Raw genomic sequence first — 18,673 nt, 5'->3', positions numbered from 1 at the left:
GCTCCGGGACACGGAGCCTTTAGCTTTCTGCTCAAACGCCGGAGCAGCCACTCATTAAGCTCCGTGCCGGAACACGGAGGCTGCTCTGAGCATCTCTTTGCATTGCGTTCGTGGTTCGTCCCTACACTGCGGATTCCGAGCTTTCTGTTCAATCATGATGCAGCGGCGCTGACCGCAGTTGAACAGAACGCTGACCGCCACTACATCGCGTTTGAATAGAAACCTCAGATGTGATGTAGTGGCGGTTGAACAGAACGCTGACCACCATTACATCGTGTCTGAACAGAAACCTCAGACGTGATGCAAAGACAGACCCGGCATGGCGCACCGACGCTATGCTGCAAACGCAAAGCTCCGACACGATGCAAAGTCCTGAGCCCCGGTCTTCCCCTGCACAACCAGTGCAAAGCTGACCACCCTAGATAGATAGATAGATAGATAGATAGATAGATAGATAGATATATAGATAGATAGATAGATAGATAGATAGATACTTTAATGATCTCCAAGAGAAATTCACAATTCCAGCAGCAGCAATATGGAACACAGAGGCATGCAGGGTTACAAAAAACAAGCAATAGGTAAAATAGAAGAAATATAACTTCATTGTAAACAAATAATTAAGCAAATAAACAAATTAGTAGCAATTAGTAACATTAGTAAGATAAGTAGTGTGTGTGTGTGTGTGTCTGTGTGTGTGTGTGTGTGTGTGTGTGTGTGTGTGTGTGTGTGTGTGTGTGTGTGTGTGTGTGTGTGTGTGTGTGTGTGTGTGTGTGTGTGTGTGTGTGTGTGTGTGTGTGTGTGTCTCAAGGGTGCGTGGTGTGTGTGTAGTAAGTCCACTAAGGCCTCCCCCGAGAGGTGTTGAAGAGTCTGATGGCGTGGGGGAGGAAGGATCTCCTCAGTCTGTCAGTGGAGCTGCTCCTCTGCCTGGAGATGGTGTTGTGCAGTGGAAGCAGTGGATTATAGAGATGGTGTTGTGGAGTGGAAGCTGTGGATTATAGAGATGATGTTGTGCAGTGGAAGCTGTGGATTATAGAGATGGTGTTGTGCAGTGGAAGCTGTGGATTATAGAGATGGTGTTGTGGAGTGGAAGCTGTGGATTATAGAGATGGTGTTGTGGAGTGGAAGCTGTGGATTATAGAGATGGTGTTGTGCAGTGGAAGCTGTGGATTATAGAGATGGTGTTGTGCAGTGGAAGCTGTGGATTATAGAGATGGTGTTGTGCAGTGGAAGCAGTGGATTATAGAGATGATGTTGTGGAGTGGAAGCTGTGGATTATAGAGATGGTGTTGTGCAGTGGAAGCAGTGGATTATAGAGATGGTGTTGTGGAGTGGAAGCTGTGGATTATAGAGATGATGTTGTGCAGTGGAAGCAGTGGATTATAGAGATGGTGTTGTGGAGTGGAAGCTGTGGATTATATAGATGGTGTTGTGCAGTGGAAGCTGTGGATTATAGAGATGATGTTGTGGAGTGGAAGCTGTGGATTATAGAGATGGTGTTGTGCAGTGGAAGCAGTGGATTATAGAGATGGTGTTGTGGAGTGGAAGCTGTGGATTATAGAGATGGTGTTGTGCAGTGGAAGCTGTGGATTATAGAGATGGTGTTGTGCAGTGGAAGCTGTGGATTATAGAGATGGTGTTGTGCAGTGGAAGCTGTGGATTATAGAGATGGTGTTGTGCAGTGGAAGCTGTGGATTATAGAGATGGTGTTGTGCAGTGGAAGCTGTGGATTATAGAGATGGTGTTGTGCAGTGGAAGCTGTGGATTATAGAGATGGTGTTGTGCAGTGGAAGCTGTGGATTATAGAGATGGTGTTGTGCAGTGGATGCTGTGGATTATAGAGATGATGTTGTGCAGTGGAAGCAGTGGATTATAGAGATGGTGTTATGCAGTGGAAGCAGTGGATTATAGAGATGATGTTGTGCAGTGGATTATAGAGATGGTGTTGTGCAGTGGAAGCTGTGGATTATAGAGATGGTGTTGTGCAGTGGAAGCTGTGGATTATAGAGATGGTGTTGTGCAGTGGATGCTGTGGATTATAGAGATGATGTTGTGCAGTGGAAGCAGTGGATTATAGAGATGGTGTTGTGCAGTGGAAGCTGTGGATTATAGAGATGATGTTGTGCAGTGGATGCTGTGGATTATAGAGATGATGTTGTGCAGTGAAAGCTGTGGATTATAGAGATGATGTTGTGCAGTGGAAGCAGTGGATTATAGAGATGGTGTTGTGCAGTGGATGCTGTGGATTATAGAGATGGTGTTGTGCAGTGGATGCTGTGGATTATAGAGATGATGTTGTGCAGTGGAAGCTGTGGATTATAGAGATGGTGTTGTGCAGTGGAAGCTGTGGATTATAGAGATGGTGTTGTGCAGTGGATGCTGTGGATTATAGAGATGATGTTGTGCAGTGGAAGCAGTGGATTATAGAGATGGTGTTGTGCAGTGGAAGCTGTGGATTATAGAGATGATGTTGTGCAGTGGAAGCAGTGGATTATAGAGATATTGTGGATTGTCTATTATGGACAGGAGTCTGTTCAGTGTCCGTCGCTCTGCCACAGATGTCAGGCTGTCCAGCTCTGAGCCAACCACAGAGCCCGCCTTCCTCACCAGTTTGTCCAGGCGTGCGGCATCCTTCTTCTTGAGGCTGCCCCCCCAGAATCCTTCTTCTTGAGGCTGCCCCCCTAGCATCCTTCTTCTTGATGCTGCCCCCCCAGCATCCTTCTTCTTGATGCTGCCCCCCCAGCATCCTTCTTCTTGATGCTGCCCCCCAGCATCCTTCTTCTTGAGGCTGCCCCCCCAGAATCCTTCTTCTTGAGGCTGCCCCCCCAGCATCCTTCTTCTTGAGGCTGCCCCCCCAGCATCCTTCTTCTTGATGCTGCCCCCCAAGCATCCTTCTTCTTGAGGCTGCCCCCCAAGCATCCTTCTTCTTGATGCTGCCCCCCCAGAATCCTTCTTCTTGAGGCTGCCCCCCCAGCATCCTTCTTCTTGATGCTGCCCCCCCAGCATCCTTCTTCTTGAGGCTGCCCCCCTAGCATCCTTCTTCTTGATGCTGCCCCCCCAGAATCCTTCTTCTTGAGGCTGCCCCCCCAGCATCCTTCTTCTTGATGCTGCCCCCCCAGCATCCTTCTTCTTGAGGCTGCCCCCCTAGCATCCTTCTTCTTGATGCTGCCCCTCCAGAATCCTTCTTCTTGAGGCTGCCCCCCCAGCATCCTTCTTCTTGAGGCTGCCCCCCCAGCACACCACTCGCTACCACAGACTGGTAGAAGATCTGTAGCAGCTTCTTGCAGATGTTGAAAGACACCCGCCTTCTGAGGAAGTACAGACGCTCTGTCCTTTCCTGTACAGACGCTCTGTCCTTTCCTGTACAGAGCGTCTGTGTTGGCAGTCCAGTCCAGTTTGTCGTCCAGCAGCACTCCCAGGTATTTGTTGGTGTGAACCACCTCCACCCAGTCCCCCTTCATCCCAACAGGCTCCGGGTGCGGCCTGGTTCTCCTAGAGTCCACCACCATCTCCTTGGTCTTGGTGGTGTTGAGGAGCAGGTGGGTGGAGTCGCACCATGTGATGGAGTCCTGGATCAGCTCTCTGTACTCATCCTCCTGTCCACCCTTGATACAACCCACTATGGCCGTGTCGTCCGCCAACTTCTGCACATGGCAGAGGTCAGAGTTGTATTGGAAGTCCGTGGTGTACAGGGTGAAAAGGACCTCTAACAACAGAGGATTCATCCAAATGACATATTAAAATATTGAGGCCGTGTAGTAAATCACTGACCAATCAGCAGACGGCTCCTCAAACTCAGACCTGTTCCATGGTCCAGGTACCCCGACGGAGGGGTAGTGGAAAAAAACCCACCTTTCCCACATGGAAAGAACCTATATGAGGATATATGCACATATATGAAACCTATATGCAGCATATATGCACATATATGACAATATATATGCTGTATATATGCACATATATGCACATATATGACAATATATATGCTGCATATATGCACATAAATGCTGCATATATGCACATATATGACCATATATATGCTGCATATATGCACATATATGCACATATATGCTGCATATATGCACAAAAATGCTGCATATATGCACATAAATGCTGCATATATGCACATATATGACAATGTATGGGCTGCATATATGCACATATATGACCATATATATGCTGCATATATGCAGCATATATGCACATAAATGCTGCATATATGTGCATATATGCAGCCCATATATTGTCATATATGTGCATATATGCAGCATATATATGGTCATATATGTGCATATATGCAGCATATATATGGTCATATATGTGCATATATGCATATATGTTTTAATATAGGTTTTGATATAGGTTTTGAATATATGTGACATATATAAAATTGGCCATTTTCCTATATTTTATGCACATATATGGACCTATATGCACAGATAGGTACATATTTATATATATATATATATATATAGCTCAGGTGGCAAGGCAACGGATTGGTGCACGGGAGACCCTGGTTCGATTCCCGCTAGGGTCACTGAGCAAATAACAGCATCCAGTGTGGGCCCACATGGAAAGAACCTATATAAAGGTTAGGATATATGTGGCATATATAAAATTGGTCATTTTCCTATATTTTAAGCACATATATGTACATGTATGTGTGCATACATGGGCACATATAGGTGTGCATATATGCACATATAGGTGTGCATATATGATGGGCCCATATATGCACATATAGGTGTGCATATATGGGAACATATAGGTGCGCATATAGGTGTGCATATTTGGGCACATATAGGTGTGCATATATGGGCACATATAGGTTTGCATATATTGGAACATATAGGTGTGCGTATATGGGCACATATAGGTTTGCATATATTGGAACATATAGGTGTGCGTATATGCACATATAGGTTAGGATATATGTGGCATATATAAAATTGGCCATTTTCCTATATTTTATGCACATATATGTACATATATGTACATGTATGTGTGCATACATGGGCACATATAGGTGTGCATATATGCGCATATAGGTGTGCATATATGGGCACATATAGGTGTGCATATATGGGCACATATAGGTTTGCATATATTGGAACATATAGGTGTGCGTATATGCACATATAGGTTTGGAATATATGTGACATATATAAAATTGTCCGTTTTCCTATATGTTATGTACATATATGTACATATATGTGCGCATATAGGTTTGGCATATATGTGACATATATAAAATTGGCCGTTTTCCTATATGTTATATACATATATGTACATATATGTGCGCATGTATGCACACATATATGTACATATATGTACATAACATATAGGAAAACGGCCAATTTTATATATGTCACATATATGCCAAACCTATATCAAAACCTATATTAAAACATATATGTTTATATAGGTTCTTTCCATGTGGGAGACTGGAGCGGAGCGACGTGTTGTGGTGTTCAGCTCAACTGTGGAGTCTCACAGCTGACTGTGTGCTGGAACAGCATTGTGCCAGAGACACTAGATGCTACAGTGGCCATGGACTATGCTGGAGAGGCCGAGAGCAGGAGGGCCGAGCGCAGCAGGACCATGCAGTGGGTGTGGGCAACACACGTGCGCTCCGGCTTACACGTTGGTCTGCTTCCTCCACGTCCACCGCCCACACACTCAGGAGCCATGATGGGCCGATGTCTTTGGGTCTTCTGTCCAGGACTGGACTACACCACACCGCCAAAGGTCAGACCTCGACCAAGCCCGGCCGCTCCGCAAGTGCACACCTACACGCTCACAATCACACTGCTGTAAATAAATGCTCATTTGAGCATAGAACATTGACGATGTGTCCCCCATTTCTTTTGTTGTGGCTAATACAAGCCTGGGCTGTAACAGAGTCTCAATTTTTCTACGGTGAGGATCATTCATAGGATGAGTCTCCCATTGTATCTGTCAGGAGTCACACACCTCGCTCCAGCACCGGATCCTCTCTGGCACTCCTGCAGGCAATCAGCTAATTGATTGTCAAGCAGTCTTAAGCCCTGCAGGGAGGTGAGTCCGGTGCCAGAGGATTGCTAGTCTTCACCCCGTGTGGAGGTGAGTCGGTGTTGTCCTCCCCGGGGAGTGAGTGTCCTCCCCGGGGTGGTTCCCGTTCCCGTTCCTGTTCCGACGCCGGTTCCAAGAAGTTTCCCCCGGGTCCCGGCTCCAAGAAGTTCCCCCGGGTCCCATCCCGGTTCCAAGAAGCCCCCCCCAGAGAATCCCCGGCTCCCGTCCCGGCTCCAAGAAGTTCCCCCGGGTCCCATCCCGGTTCCAAGAGGCCCCCCCAGAGATTCCCCCGGGTCCCGTCCCGGTTCCAAGAGGCCCCCCTGAGATTCCCCCGGGTCCCGTCCCGGTTCCAAGAGGCCCCCCTGAGATTCCCCCGGGTCCCGTCCCGGTTCCAAGAGGCCCCCCCAGAGATTCCCCCGGGTCCCGTCCCGGTTCCAAGAGGCCCCCCAGAGATTCCCCCGGGTCCCGTCCCGGTTCCAAGAGGCCCCCCTGAGATTCCCCCGGGTCCCGTCCCGGTTCCAAGAGGCCCCCCTGAGATTCCCCCGGGTCCCGTCCCGGTTCCAAGAGGCCCCCCTGAGATTCCCCCGGGTCCCGTCCCGGTTCCAAGAGGCCCCCCTGAGATTCCCCCGGGCCCCGTCCGGGTTCCAAGAGGCCCCCCCTGAGATTCCCCCGGGTCCCGTCCGGGTTCCAAGAGGCCCCCCCTGAGATTCCCCCGGGTCCCGTCCGGGTTCCAAGAGGCCCCCCCTGAGATTCCCCCGGGTCCCGTCCCGGTTCCAAGATCCGGTTTGACAATTGTGACACCAGAGCACGTTGACGTGAAATAGACAAACTCACTGTGATCAGAGATACAATGGATAAATGTTGTCCCCGTCCTCATGTTAGTCCTTGTTCTATTCAGGGGGTGCTGTCCCTTCGAGCAGTACATGCCCAACAAGCCTGCCATGTATGGCATCATTATATGGTTAGTCTGTGAGGCAAAATCTAGCTATGCATTGAATAGGCAAGTGTACACTGGAAAGCTAATTAGGGGACATGTGTGGTGCTGAAGATGACTGAAGGACTGCAAGGTCATAACATCACATGTGAAAACTTTCTACCACCTTGGAAATGAATTTCACAAGAGAAAGCTAACTATGTTGGGGACAGTCAGAAGAAATGAGTCAGAACTTCCCAGTGAAATTCTGAAGATGTAGAGCAGATCTCTGCATTCCTCAATATCTCAACATCTATTTTTACTGAGATAACAGTTGTTTTGTTATGGCTGAGAGCCGGTGTGTGGAGTCCTGAAACCCAGACGCAGACGAGGACGCAGAGCAGGTGCAATTTGCAGTTGTTGGGACCATTATGTCCTCATATGGATCACGATTTATGTTTTGGTTGGCTATCGATAATGATTAATAATTATCAAAGATAGTTATTAATAATGTTGAAATTTATTCTGATCTGTATCAGATACCTCGGAGCACCACCTGTCGTAACAGGAAATGATAGCCAATTCAGTTATATCAGTCTCATAAGATATACTAAACAGTTAATCAGGAATTTGAATTAATAGTTAAATTAATTACAATTACCAGAATTAACAGTAAAGCTTGAAGGATTTTGGAGTTCTTGACACAGAAGAGTCGACATTTCATTCTCCTTTGTACTCATTAATAAAACAGCAAGTATGATTCCAAAAATATATTTATTAACAATGAAAACAAATAAAACACAGATTCTAACTACCTATATACAGCTGGGTGTGTGTAGGTGCATGTGTGTGTGTGTGGAGAGAGAAAGAGAGAGAGAGAGTTGGAGGGAGTGTGTGTGTGTGACGTGTGATGGAACTACAAAACAAGATGGCGGATCACAAGAAACTACATTCCAAATGGAGGTTGTCAGAGAACAGGAGGTCTGTCCGTTACAGCTCGGCCATGTGCTGATAGCAAAAGAACAATAGAAGCTAGCCACAGCATCTGCTTCTGTGTGTCTCTGCTAAGGGACCATTTCTAGAATGAGTTTATGTGACTGCGATTTGTCTTGTAAAACGTCAGGAGTCATCAGATGGTGTTCGGTTACGGTGTGATGTTGTCTTTGATGTGATATGTGTAGGGTTGTGAGTTAACAAGTTAGTAAAGCAAAGATTAGCATGCAGACCCTGTGTCTGTGGCAGAGCTAACAGTGGTTTACAAGTTGATAACGGCTCCTAATATCATAATCAAAAGAACGCGATCACGGTAACAGAATCAACACATCTTCATAAAGTTAAACAGTCTATGCATAGCATCAGGTTTAACTAATCCCAAGTAATGCCCAGTTGTTACCACTTCCTTGAAGGAGTTCAGTTGTTGTCCTGCTGGAGGGAAGCTGGTGTCTTCTCCTGTAGTTAGCACCTCCTGCTAACTGTGGTTGCTGGTTCTGCAGGCTGAGGAGAAGAAGATGAAGTTGATGTTTCAGGAGCTGTCCTTCTTACAGCTCCTGGTTGTTCCTTTGTCCAGACTGAGGAGCTGGTCGCTCAGGTCCGTGATGGTTTTCCTGCTTGTTCAGGAAAAACACAAAGAAGCTCTGTGAGGGTCCCTGGTCCCGTCCTGGAGGAACCGGTTGGTTTCCCTGGAGAGCAGACTCTGGGTGCTGGTCTCTGGATCAGGGGAAGGTCTGACCCTCGTGGCCGGGTCAGCAGATGAGTTGAGGAGTGGAGGCCTCTGGTTGCCGGCCTCTGGTGTTAGCTGTGTGCTAACACTGGATGAGCTGCTCTGCAGCAACCCACCTCCTTGGAGTTTGCTTTGCAAGAGTTCTGAGCGGAGGCTGGGTGAAAGCCTTTTGTCCACGTGTGACTTCAGAGGTGTCGAAGCCTGAGAACTTCAACCAATCAGTGACTGGCTGATTGCATGGGGGGAGAGTCTTGTGAGCAGAAAGGGGGGAGGAAGGTCTTGGAGAATGTCCCCCCCTTCCCCATTCTAGATGTGAAAGGCCATCACGTTCCTGGGTCAGAATTCATGTCATGACTGCGTCTCATGACAAATGAATATTGTCTCTCCCCAGAAATGAACAAACTTTCTGTGGTCCTGCAGATCCCAACATCCCCCCTGTGTCTTCAGAAGCAGACTCGATGTGTGATTCTGAGGGCACACACGTTCAGTCCACAGATAAGAAAGTTCATTCATCAGTTCATCAGTTCATCAGTTCATTCATGTGGTAGCATCTGGACATGTGGTAACCAACTGGGCATTGTTGGTACTATCTATCTCTGCTATGCAAGAGTAGTACAAAACAATCCTTCAGGTTATGGAACAGAATTCAGATAAACCACAGTGACACTGGCATGATGTGAAATAACTAACTTGTTTCCCACTAGGTGTTAGTGAGACACAGGGTTGTTAGTTAGAATGGGTTAAGGTGAGAAGGAGGAGAGGTGTCACCTTGATGAGAGCTGCATGGAAATGCATGTATATGACTATGTGTAAGTCATAATGAGTCCTAACTAGTGTTTTAAACTAGATATGTGTCTGACAAGGTTGTGCACAAAATATAATCCAAGTGTACTTGTTAAGTGGACAGTGGTGTTTTGAGTCCAATCAGAAGTTCGGCTTACCAAGTTAATAGCAGGGTGTCTTGCTATTACTGTTTAGGGACGGAGTTTCTGCTGCTGCTGACAACTCAAGTCTGCCTAACTGCAGGAAGCAAGGTGGCTACATTGGATTAGCATTTGTGTTGATGTCAGTGCAGGGATGGACTATGAGGAGCCCTGGAGCGTCTGTGGTTTGCTCGGGGCTCCGGGCGGTAACGCTCCTGGTTGTGGGAGACAGAGAGGCGGTCGGAGGCATTGTCCCTGTCTGAGAAGTCCTGACTGTGCCTGGAACTGTCAGAACTGTCAGAGTGGGCGTCGCTGTCAGACCGGTCACTGTGCACGTCTTGGTTTTGAGTCAGAATCTCCCAGTATGGTCTTCTGCAGCTTCTGTTCTGAGCATGACCATCTCTAGGCAGCTGTGGGATGCAGCGGTTACGCTTCTGGGTTCCCTGCTGTCTTTTCACACCCCCCCTCGACCTGTTGTGAGAGGGGTGTGGGGGAGAACATCTGTTTGACACTGTAGGATTGGAACTGGCAGGTTCAGATGGTTTTGCGATGATTTTGGAAGTGACAGCAGTTTCCCAGACTGCTTGTGTGATCTTCCTGAGCTCATGCATGGATGGAATACCTTTAAGTGTCGTGAGTGCAACGTGAACACGTATGGAAGGGTGCAGGTTACGCAAGAACATGGATTTGAACTTTGGGTTCTCTTCCAAGCCCGGTGTGTTTCTACCCTAAAAGTACGTGTGTCTCAAACGTTGATAAAAATCCCTGGGATTTTCAAGACGTGAATGTTTAATTTGGAGAGCTGCAACTATACAGTCCGTTTCGTCAACGGCAGAAGAAAATTCTTCAGTCATCGCTTGGCGAAGCTGAGTGTAGTTGTCTTGCACACTGGGAGGTTGTGTTTGGATAAACTTATGGACCGCTCGTGAGCTGGTTTTCTGCAAAAAGAGAATCCTTTCCCTGTCGGTGGCGTGTGGAAGATCAACTAGATGAGTCTCTAACTCTCTCAAATAATCCTCAATGTGTTGATCCGAGTTGTCTGGGTCAAATATTGGCATGTCTTCTGCTAAAAATGTCAGCTCTTTAAACCGAGGGAACTTGGATTTCCTCTCTGATAAAGGCAGGACTAAATTAGCATTTGAAAAGGTATGGCTTGAGTCGCATACCTCAGGTCTGGGAGGTGTGTCGGGGGGAGCTGTGAAGCAGCTGACCCCCCTTCTCCTGTTGACCTGGGAGTCACAAGATGGATGAGAGGGACTTGGATCAGAGAATCTGGAAGATAATCTTACTGTCTCCTCAAAATCTGAGTCGGAAAACTGGGAAGTCAAGTCATTGCTGACTGTGTCTGTTGACAGACAGGTTGCAAATGACTGGAGTCCCAAAGACATTGACTCGGTTGGGACAGATTGCACCGTCTGTGGGGATCCCTGCTCCTCTTCCACAGAGGATGAATCTGTAAAACCAGAGTCACATTGGCTGGAAGATCTGACTGGGGTTAGATTCTCTGATCTGAGCCTGAACAGTTCTTCTCTTTGTGAGCAGAGTTCTGACTCTGCTGCATGTAGATCTTTTAAGTAGTGTAATGCTTTTCTACTCACCGTTCCAGCTTCATGGAGGAGAGAAGCATTTTGCACTTTTAAAAGTTCTACTTCCTTTTCTAAGTCTGCTTTAATTTTACAGGCGAGGGTGGTTTGCCTATGAAAGATTAGAAGCAAACATCTCAACAATGAACCATGGGATGCAGTCTGTGCATTACCAGAACCACTAATTAGAGAGATTATCTCTTCATTGCATTCAACCAGACTCAATCTGCCAATGAGTTCCGTGAAACCAGGTTTCAAGCTTTTTGCAATTGAAGCGATCAACTCGTCCAAATTATTGATTTCCATTGTTTCAAAAGTGATGATGATGATGAGGCTAAGATAAGTTATTTTTTGAAAACTTAAATGTGTGTTTATGAAGTTGTCTAGCAGACACCATAAAATGTTCCTGTGGTTAGCCTGATCAAAGGACTGTTCTTCTCTGTGTGGTGAGGGGGACTCCCTGTGGAGAGAGAGCTTCACACACAGATAAGATCAGGTAGGAATTTACGATTGCAAATGCGTACCAGGGTTAAAACATACACTAACTGAAATGCATGGCAGTATCAGTTAGGAATAGTTTTAAACTTTAACTCAAGCTGGAATTTGGGAATAACAGCGAGGTAAAAACTTCACAGTGTTTTGGTCACTGTGGCTAAAATGCTCTTATGCTGATATGCGTTGGCAGTATCAGCTGATTCTCACTCACTCTTCAAGTATCACACGGCCGGTGGCACTGGTGTGATAAGTTTAAGGACAATAGAATCACCAACTTTGCTTCTAGTTGCATTGAATGGGTGTCATTCGAATTCTAATGTTTCACTGCAGGGCAGTGACTTGGAAACGTCAGCTGGAGCAGCAACTCCAGTGTAACTCAAAGGACTTATTTACTCACACACTGTCTCTCAATTTTGATTCAGTTGTGAATAAAATTATTTTCACCACATCGTACTTTTGTAAGTATGGCTGGATGTCTACTGCGGTAGCAGGAAGACAATGGTGGATGTGAACGCTTTGGGAGATTTCACACTGGAATCAGAGATTTTTTGGTTTGTACCAAAGTACGCTGATATTAATATTGAACAAATATGAATGAAAGTCGACTTTGCTATGCCCTTGGGCGGGGCGCCATTATGTAGGGACCATTATGTCCTCATATGGATCACGATTTATGTTTGGTTGGCTATCGATAATGATTAATAATTATCAAAGATAGTTATTAATAATGTTGAAATTTAATCTGATCTGTATCAGATACCTCGGAGCACCACCTGTCGTAACAGGAAATGGTAGCCAATTCAGTTATATCAGTCTCATAAGATATACTAAACAGTTAATCAGGAATTTGAATTAATAGTTAAATTAATTACAATTACCAGAATTAACAGCAAAGATTGAAGGATTTTGGAGTTCTTGACACAGAAGAGGTCGACATTTCATTCTCCTTTGTGCTTATTAATACACAGCAAGTATGATTGCAATATTATATTTATTAACAATGAAAACAATTAAAACACAGATTCTAACTACCTATATACAGCTGGGTGTGTGTAGGTGCATGTGTGTGTGTGTGTGGAGAGAGAAAGAGAGAGAGAGAGAGAGAGTTGGAGGGAGTGTGTGTGTGTGACGTGTGATGGAACTACAAAACAAGATGGCGGATCACAAGAAACTACATTCCAAATGGAGGTTGTCAGAGAACAGGAGGTCTGTCCTTTACAGCTCGGCCATGTGCTGATAGCAAAAGAACAATAGAAGCTAGCCACAGCATCTGCTTCTGTGTGTCTCTGCTAAAGGACCATTTCTAGAATGAGTTTATGTGACTGCGATTTGTCTTGTAAAACGTCAGGAGTCATCAGATGGTGTTCGGTTACGGTGTGATGTTGTCTTTGATGTGATATGTGTAGGGTTGTGAGTTAACAAGTTAGTAAAGCAAAGATTAGCATGCAGACCCTGTGTCTGTGGCAGAGCTAACAGTGGTTTACAAGTTGATAACGGCTCCTAATATCATAATCAAAAGAACGCGATCACGGTAACAGAATCAACACATCTTCATGAAAGTTAAACAGTTCTATGCATAGCATCAGGTTTAACTAATCTCAGGTAAATGCCCAGTTGTTACCACTTCCTTGAAGGAGTTCAGTTGTTGTCCTGCTGGAGGGAAGCTGGTGTCTTCTCCTGTAGTTAGCACCTCCTGCTAACTGTGGTTGCTGGTTCTGCAGGCTGAGGAGAAGAAGATGGAGTTGATGTTTCAGGAGTCCTTCTTTGCAGCTCCTGGTTGTTCCTTTGTTCAGACTGAGGAGCTGGTCGCTCAGGTCTGTGATGGTTTCCCTGCTTGTTCAGGAAAAACACAAAGAAGCTCTGTGAGGGTCCCTGGTCCGTCCTGGAGAAACCGGTTGGTTTCCCTGGAGAGCAGACTCTGGGTGCTGGTCTCTGGATCAGGGGAAGGCCTGACCCTCGTGGCCGGGTCAGCAGATGAGTTGAGGAGTGGAGGCCTCTGGTTGCCGGCCTCTCGTGTTAGCTGTGTGCTAACACTGGATGAGCTGCTCTGCAGCAACCCACCTCCTTGGAGTTTGCTTTGCAAGAGTTCTGAGCGGAGGCTGGGTGAAAGCCTTTTGTCCACGTGTGACTTCAGAGGTGTCGAAGCCTGAGAACTTCAACCAATCAGTGACTGGCTGATTGCATGGGGGGAGAGTCTTGTGAGCAGAAAGGGGGGGGAGGAAGGTCCTGGAGAATGTCCCCCCCTTCCCCATTCTAGATGTGAAAGGCCATCACGTTCCTGGGTCAGAATTCATGTCATGACTGCGTCTCATGACAAATGAATATTGTCTCTCCCCAGAAATGAACAAACTTTCTGTGGTCCTGCAGATCCCAACACAGTGATTTTATTGAGAACCAAGACCTGGGAGACGAGGGAAAGGAGACTCCAGGATGCAGAGTGTGCAGGAGGGAGGACGGCATCAGGGAGGTGCTGCACCACGAGGAGGAGTGCTGAGGAGGCACAGGGTGAGGAGTCAGGAGCACACGAGGAGCGCAGTAGGGAGAGCTGCGCGGCGAGGAGGCTGGAAGCGGGAAGCCGTGGAGCGCATTCACGAAGCAGGTTACCTGTACGAGAGACACAATCTTCCGGCACCGGACCTCCTCACTGCAGGGCTTCAGAGGGAAGAGCAATCAATTAGTTGATTACCTGCAGGAGTGTCAGTGAGGAGGATCTGGTGCTGGAGGAGGTGTGGATCCTCACATGTTTCATAAGCCCCGTTTCCACCGCACAAAAGTGCCGGGACGGAGCGGAGCGGTACGGAATAGAGAGCCTGACCGAAATTTTGGGTCGCGTTTCCACTGCAGAGGGGAGGGTGAATATGTAGGCGGGATGTTGAGCGCCGCGTAACGATGCAGGGGGTGACGTCATCACGCAAGAAGGAAGCGCGGAAAAGGATTGTTGGAGAAGCTAGGAGCATCATGGAGGATTTTGTGGTCGTTGTACTTGTGGTTGCGTGGTTCCTGTTTTGCCTGCAAGAACACGTATTGCTCGAGGAAGCAATGCTGCACGCTCACAGGAGAAGAATGGCGATGTTGCGGTCGATAGCGTTCCCGACACACGGTGGACAGGAGCAGAAGAAGGAGACGCAACAGGGTAAGCAGCCTCACGAGGGCTCCGCAACGACAAACAAACATTTTCTGTGACTTTCCAACAATGTAACTGGTGCTATAATACATGTTTAACCTATAATGTGAGCCAGACACAGTTTATGAAGTGTAATATGACCACGAAAAGTGAAATCTTCATGACATGTGACTAGTTTCATTACCTGATTATAGCAGTTGGCTCCTGTTTTTAAAGTCATTACCTGACAATCTAAAGAATTAGGTTGTTATAACCATTGTGGCTCTTCCACAAGTTGTGCATGTTTTTTGTTCCATTTTTCTTTGGTAAATTGTAGTCATGTCCGTGCATCAGCGTCATTTTCCCGTGTTTTGTCCATTTCGCGTGTTGTCCTCCATATCATTCGACCCTGTTTTTGTTGTATTGTAATTGTACAAAGCAAATTGGAGTAGTTGTGTACTCAAACATTTTGCATGTGTGTACAGCTTATAGTATGTTGTTATGATATCAAAATATGTGCTCTGTATGTGTTTCAGCTCATGTTGTTGCTCCGGAGTCGCCGCAGAAGACCTGCAGTGTGGAGTGTGAACCAAAGCCAGGAGTGGTGGGACATGATTGTCCCTGGGTTCACCTGCACACAGTGGGTCCACACCTTCAGGATGTCTGCAGAGACATTCAAGTACCTGTGTGACCTGGTTCGTCCAGCGATGGAGCGCCAGGACAAGAACTACCGCCTGTGTGTCCCCCTGCAGAAGCGAGTTGCCGTTGCTTTGTGGAAGCTCACCACTAATGATGAATACCGGAGTATTGGCCATCTGTTCGGTGTCAGCAAAACCACAGTGTGTCGGTGTGTGAAGGAATTTTGTGATGCAGCGTGTCACTTGTTGGTTCCTGCACACATTAACTTTCCTAACCAGGAGAAGCTGCAACACCTGGCAGCCTATTTCCAGAACCGGTGAGGGCTTCCGCAGTGTGTTGGTGCCATTGATGGAACACACATTCCCATTCTGGCACCACAACACTTCCACTGCGACTACTTCAATCGCAAAGGCTGGCATTCTATCACCACATGATCATGCACCTGACGGAATCATATCAATCTGCCACAAAGAGCAGCCAGCGGCGGTATGGTTGCAGTCACCTCTCACGTATCACCAATATCACAATGGATATATGAAAATGGCTAAACAAGCCCAAAAAAACTACACCGTCTGTGACGTCCCTGCAGCCTGGCAGCATTAACCAGATAGCTGGAGAAGCCGAGGAGCATTCATTAAGCAGAGAGAGATGAGTGAAGTGCCCGCCAACCTGCCTACACCCACACCCTCTGAAACCCGTTCAATGAGAACGGAAAGTCCGCCATCACACTCACACTCACAGCAGCAGTGTGTTTTAGTTTTACCAGAGGACACTTTGTGTTTAAGTGTAAATCAAAGTATCACAAATATAAAATTACATAAAAATTGCTTGTGTGGCAGGTTGAGGAGTACTAAATAGATGTTGTTCGGCTCACCCCCACACAGCAGCATTGGCTTTGGAACTATACCTTGATAAGGGATCGTCTGTTTCCTACTCAGGCATTGCACAGCGTGAGAGGCGCCTGGCAGGTGTGGGGGTGAGGCAGCCACACAGTTGGAGTTTGTACTGGTGGATGAGAGGGTCACCTCCCTGTGGCTTAAAGTTGTGGGAAGGAAAACTCTGATTGTTGATTGTGCACCAAACAAAAGTCCAGTCCAGAGTATTCTGACTTCTATGAACATGGTCCAAGAGGTCTGTGTTTAGTTATGTTTATTTGTATTTATAGCACTGTCTTAATCCCCAGAGGGGAAATTCCTTCCCAAATTGACCCATCTGTAGCAGCTGCACAGAGCAGCGCTTGGGGGAACTGGGGTGCATGTTTTTGGGAATGTGGTAGTAAACTGGAGTACCCGGAGGAAACCCATTCATACACAGAGAGAACATGCAAACTCCACACATATTTGAACCTATGACATTCTTGCTGTGAGGTGAGAGCACTAACCACTGCCCTACTGTATGGGCAATGTTGGCAATGACTGAAAACATGGAAGGAGGTGATTGGGAAGAACGGCTTTCCTGATCTGAATTGAGTGGTGAGTTATTATTGGACTTCTGCGTTCGTCATGGATTGTTCATAACACACACCATGTTTGAGCACAAGGATGCTCATAAGTGTGCTGGGTACCAGAGCTCCATAAAGTCTCAGGACGATAATCAACCTTGTTGTCATTTCACCTGACCTGAGACCATATGTTATGGACACTCAGATAAAGAAAGGTGCAGAGCTGTCAAGTGATCACCTACTGGTGGAAAGTTGGATCAGTAGGTGGGAAAGACTGGACCAGACCCATCAGACACAAACGCATAGTGAGGGTATGCTAGGAAAGCCTCACAGAGGACTCCGTCTGAAATGATTTCAGTTCCCATCTCCGTGAAAATTCCTGTACCAGAGGAAGTTGGGCACATGGAGTTTCACTGGACCCTGTTCAAGACCTTCATTGTGGAATTGGCTATGCACAGCTATGGCTGGAAGCACATCTGTGCCTGTCATGGTGTCAACCCAAGGACACGCTGGTGGACACCAGGGGTCCAGGAAGCTGTCCAGCTGAAGAAGGCCATTAGAGCCTGGTTGGCTCAGGGTACTGTGGACTCAGCAGACAATTATCGACGAGATAAAAGGGCTGCAGCTATAGCAGTTGCGTAAGCAAAATCTGCAGCATGGGAGGAATATGGTGAGGCCACGGAGAGGAATTTTTGATTGCCATCAAGGAGGTTCTGGACGCCATCTGGTCGTTGAGGAGAGTTCTGAGGAGTCTATCAAGTTGGGCCCAGTAAGAGTGGGCATCCACTGACCTCGAATGATGATATCCTCCTTAGGTGTAAGGAACAGTGAGGATCTCCTGAACCTGGGGGACATGCCTCCCATACAGAAGGCAGGGCTTGAGGCTTCTAGTGTGTCCCCGTACATTTCCCTGATGGAGTTCACCAGCGTATTCAAAAAAGCCCTTGGTGCCTAGGCCCCAGGAGTGGATGAGATACACCCTGAGTGTTGATACTCTGGATATTGTGGGGCTGTCCCGGTTGACCGGCCTTGACAGTATCACATGGACCTTGGGTACAGTAACAGCCGACTGGCAGGCTGGGGTGGTGGACCCCATTTTCAAAAAGGGGGACCAGAAAGTGTATTCCAATTTTTGGGAGCATCACACTTCTCAGACTTTCTCAGGAAAGTTGGGGGTACAAGCTGTGGAATATCCGACCATCTCTCACACATTATAGAGGGTACTTGGCCAATCCAGTCTATATGCATTTTTAGACTTGGAGAAGGCCTACAATCATGTCCCTGAGTTGTCTTGTGGGAGGTACTTTGGGTGTACCAGAACCACTGCCGTGACTTTCTTGAATAGTGTATTAAGGTGCAGCCGGGGGCAGAAGACCATCGTGTGGGGAGTCTGGAGGGTGACATTTCTGCTCTTTGCAGATCACGTCATCTTTCTGGCAGCGTTAAATGACAGCCTTCAGTGTCCACTGGAACGGTTCGCTGTGCGCTGAGTGTGAAGTGGTTATGATGCAGTTCAGCACCTCCAAATCTGAATCCATGGTCCTCTCATGGAAAACTTTCTCGGGGTCTTGTTCATTAATGATGGGAGCAAAGATCTTGAGATCTTGAGACAGGCAGCTGCAGTAATGCAGTCACTGTTATGGACCATTGTGGTGAAGAGGGAGCTGAGCCATGAAGTAAAGCTCTCTGTTTACCAGACCGTCTACATCCACACCCTCATTTATGGTGATGAACTTTGAGTCATGACCGACAGAAAGAGATCACGGATACAAGCAGCCAAAATAAGTGGAGCTGCTGCTCCTCCA

This window comes from Blennius ocellaris, assembly GCF_963422515.1.
Source record: "Blennius ocellaris genome assembly, chromosome: 10".
NCBI lineage: Eukaryota > Metazoa > Chordata > Actinopteri > Blenniiformes > Blenniidae > Blennius > Blennius ocellaris.
The sequence above is the reverse complement of the archived record's forward strand: the minus strand, read 5'-3'. Positions refer to the sequence as shown.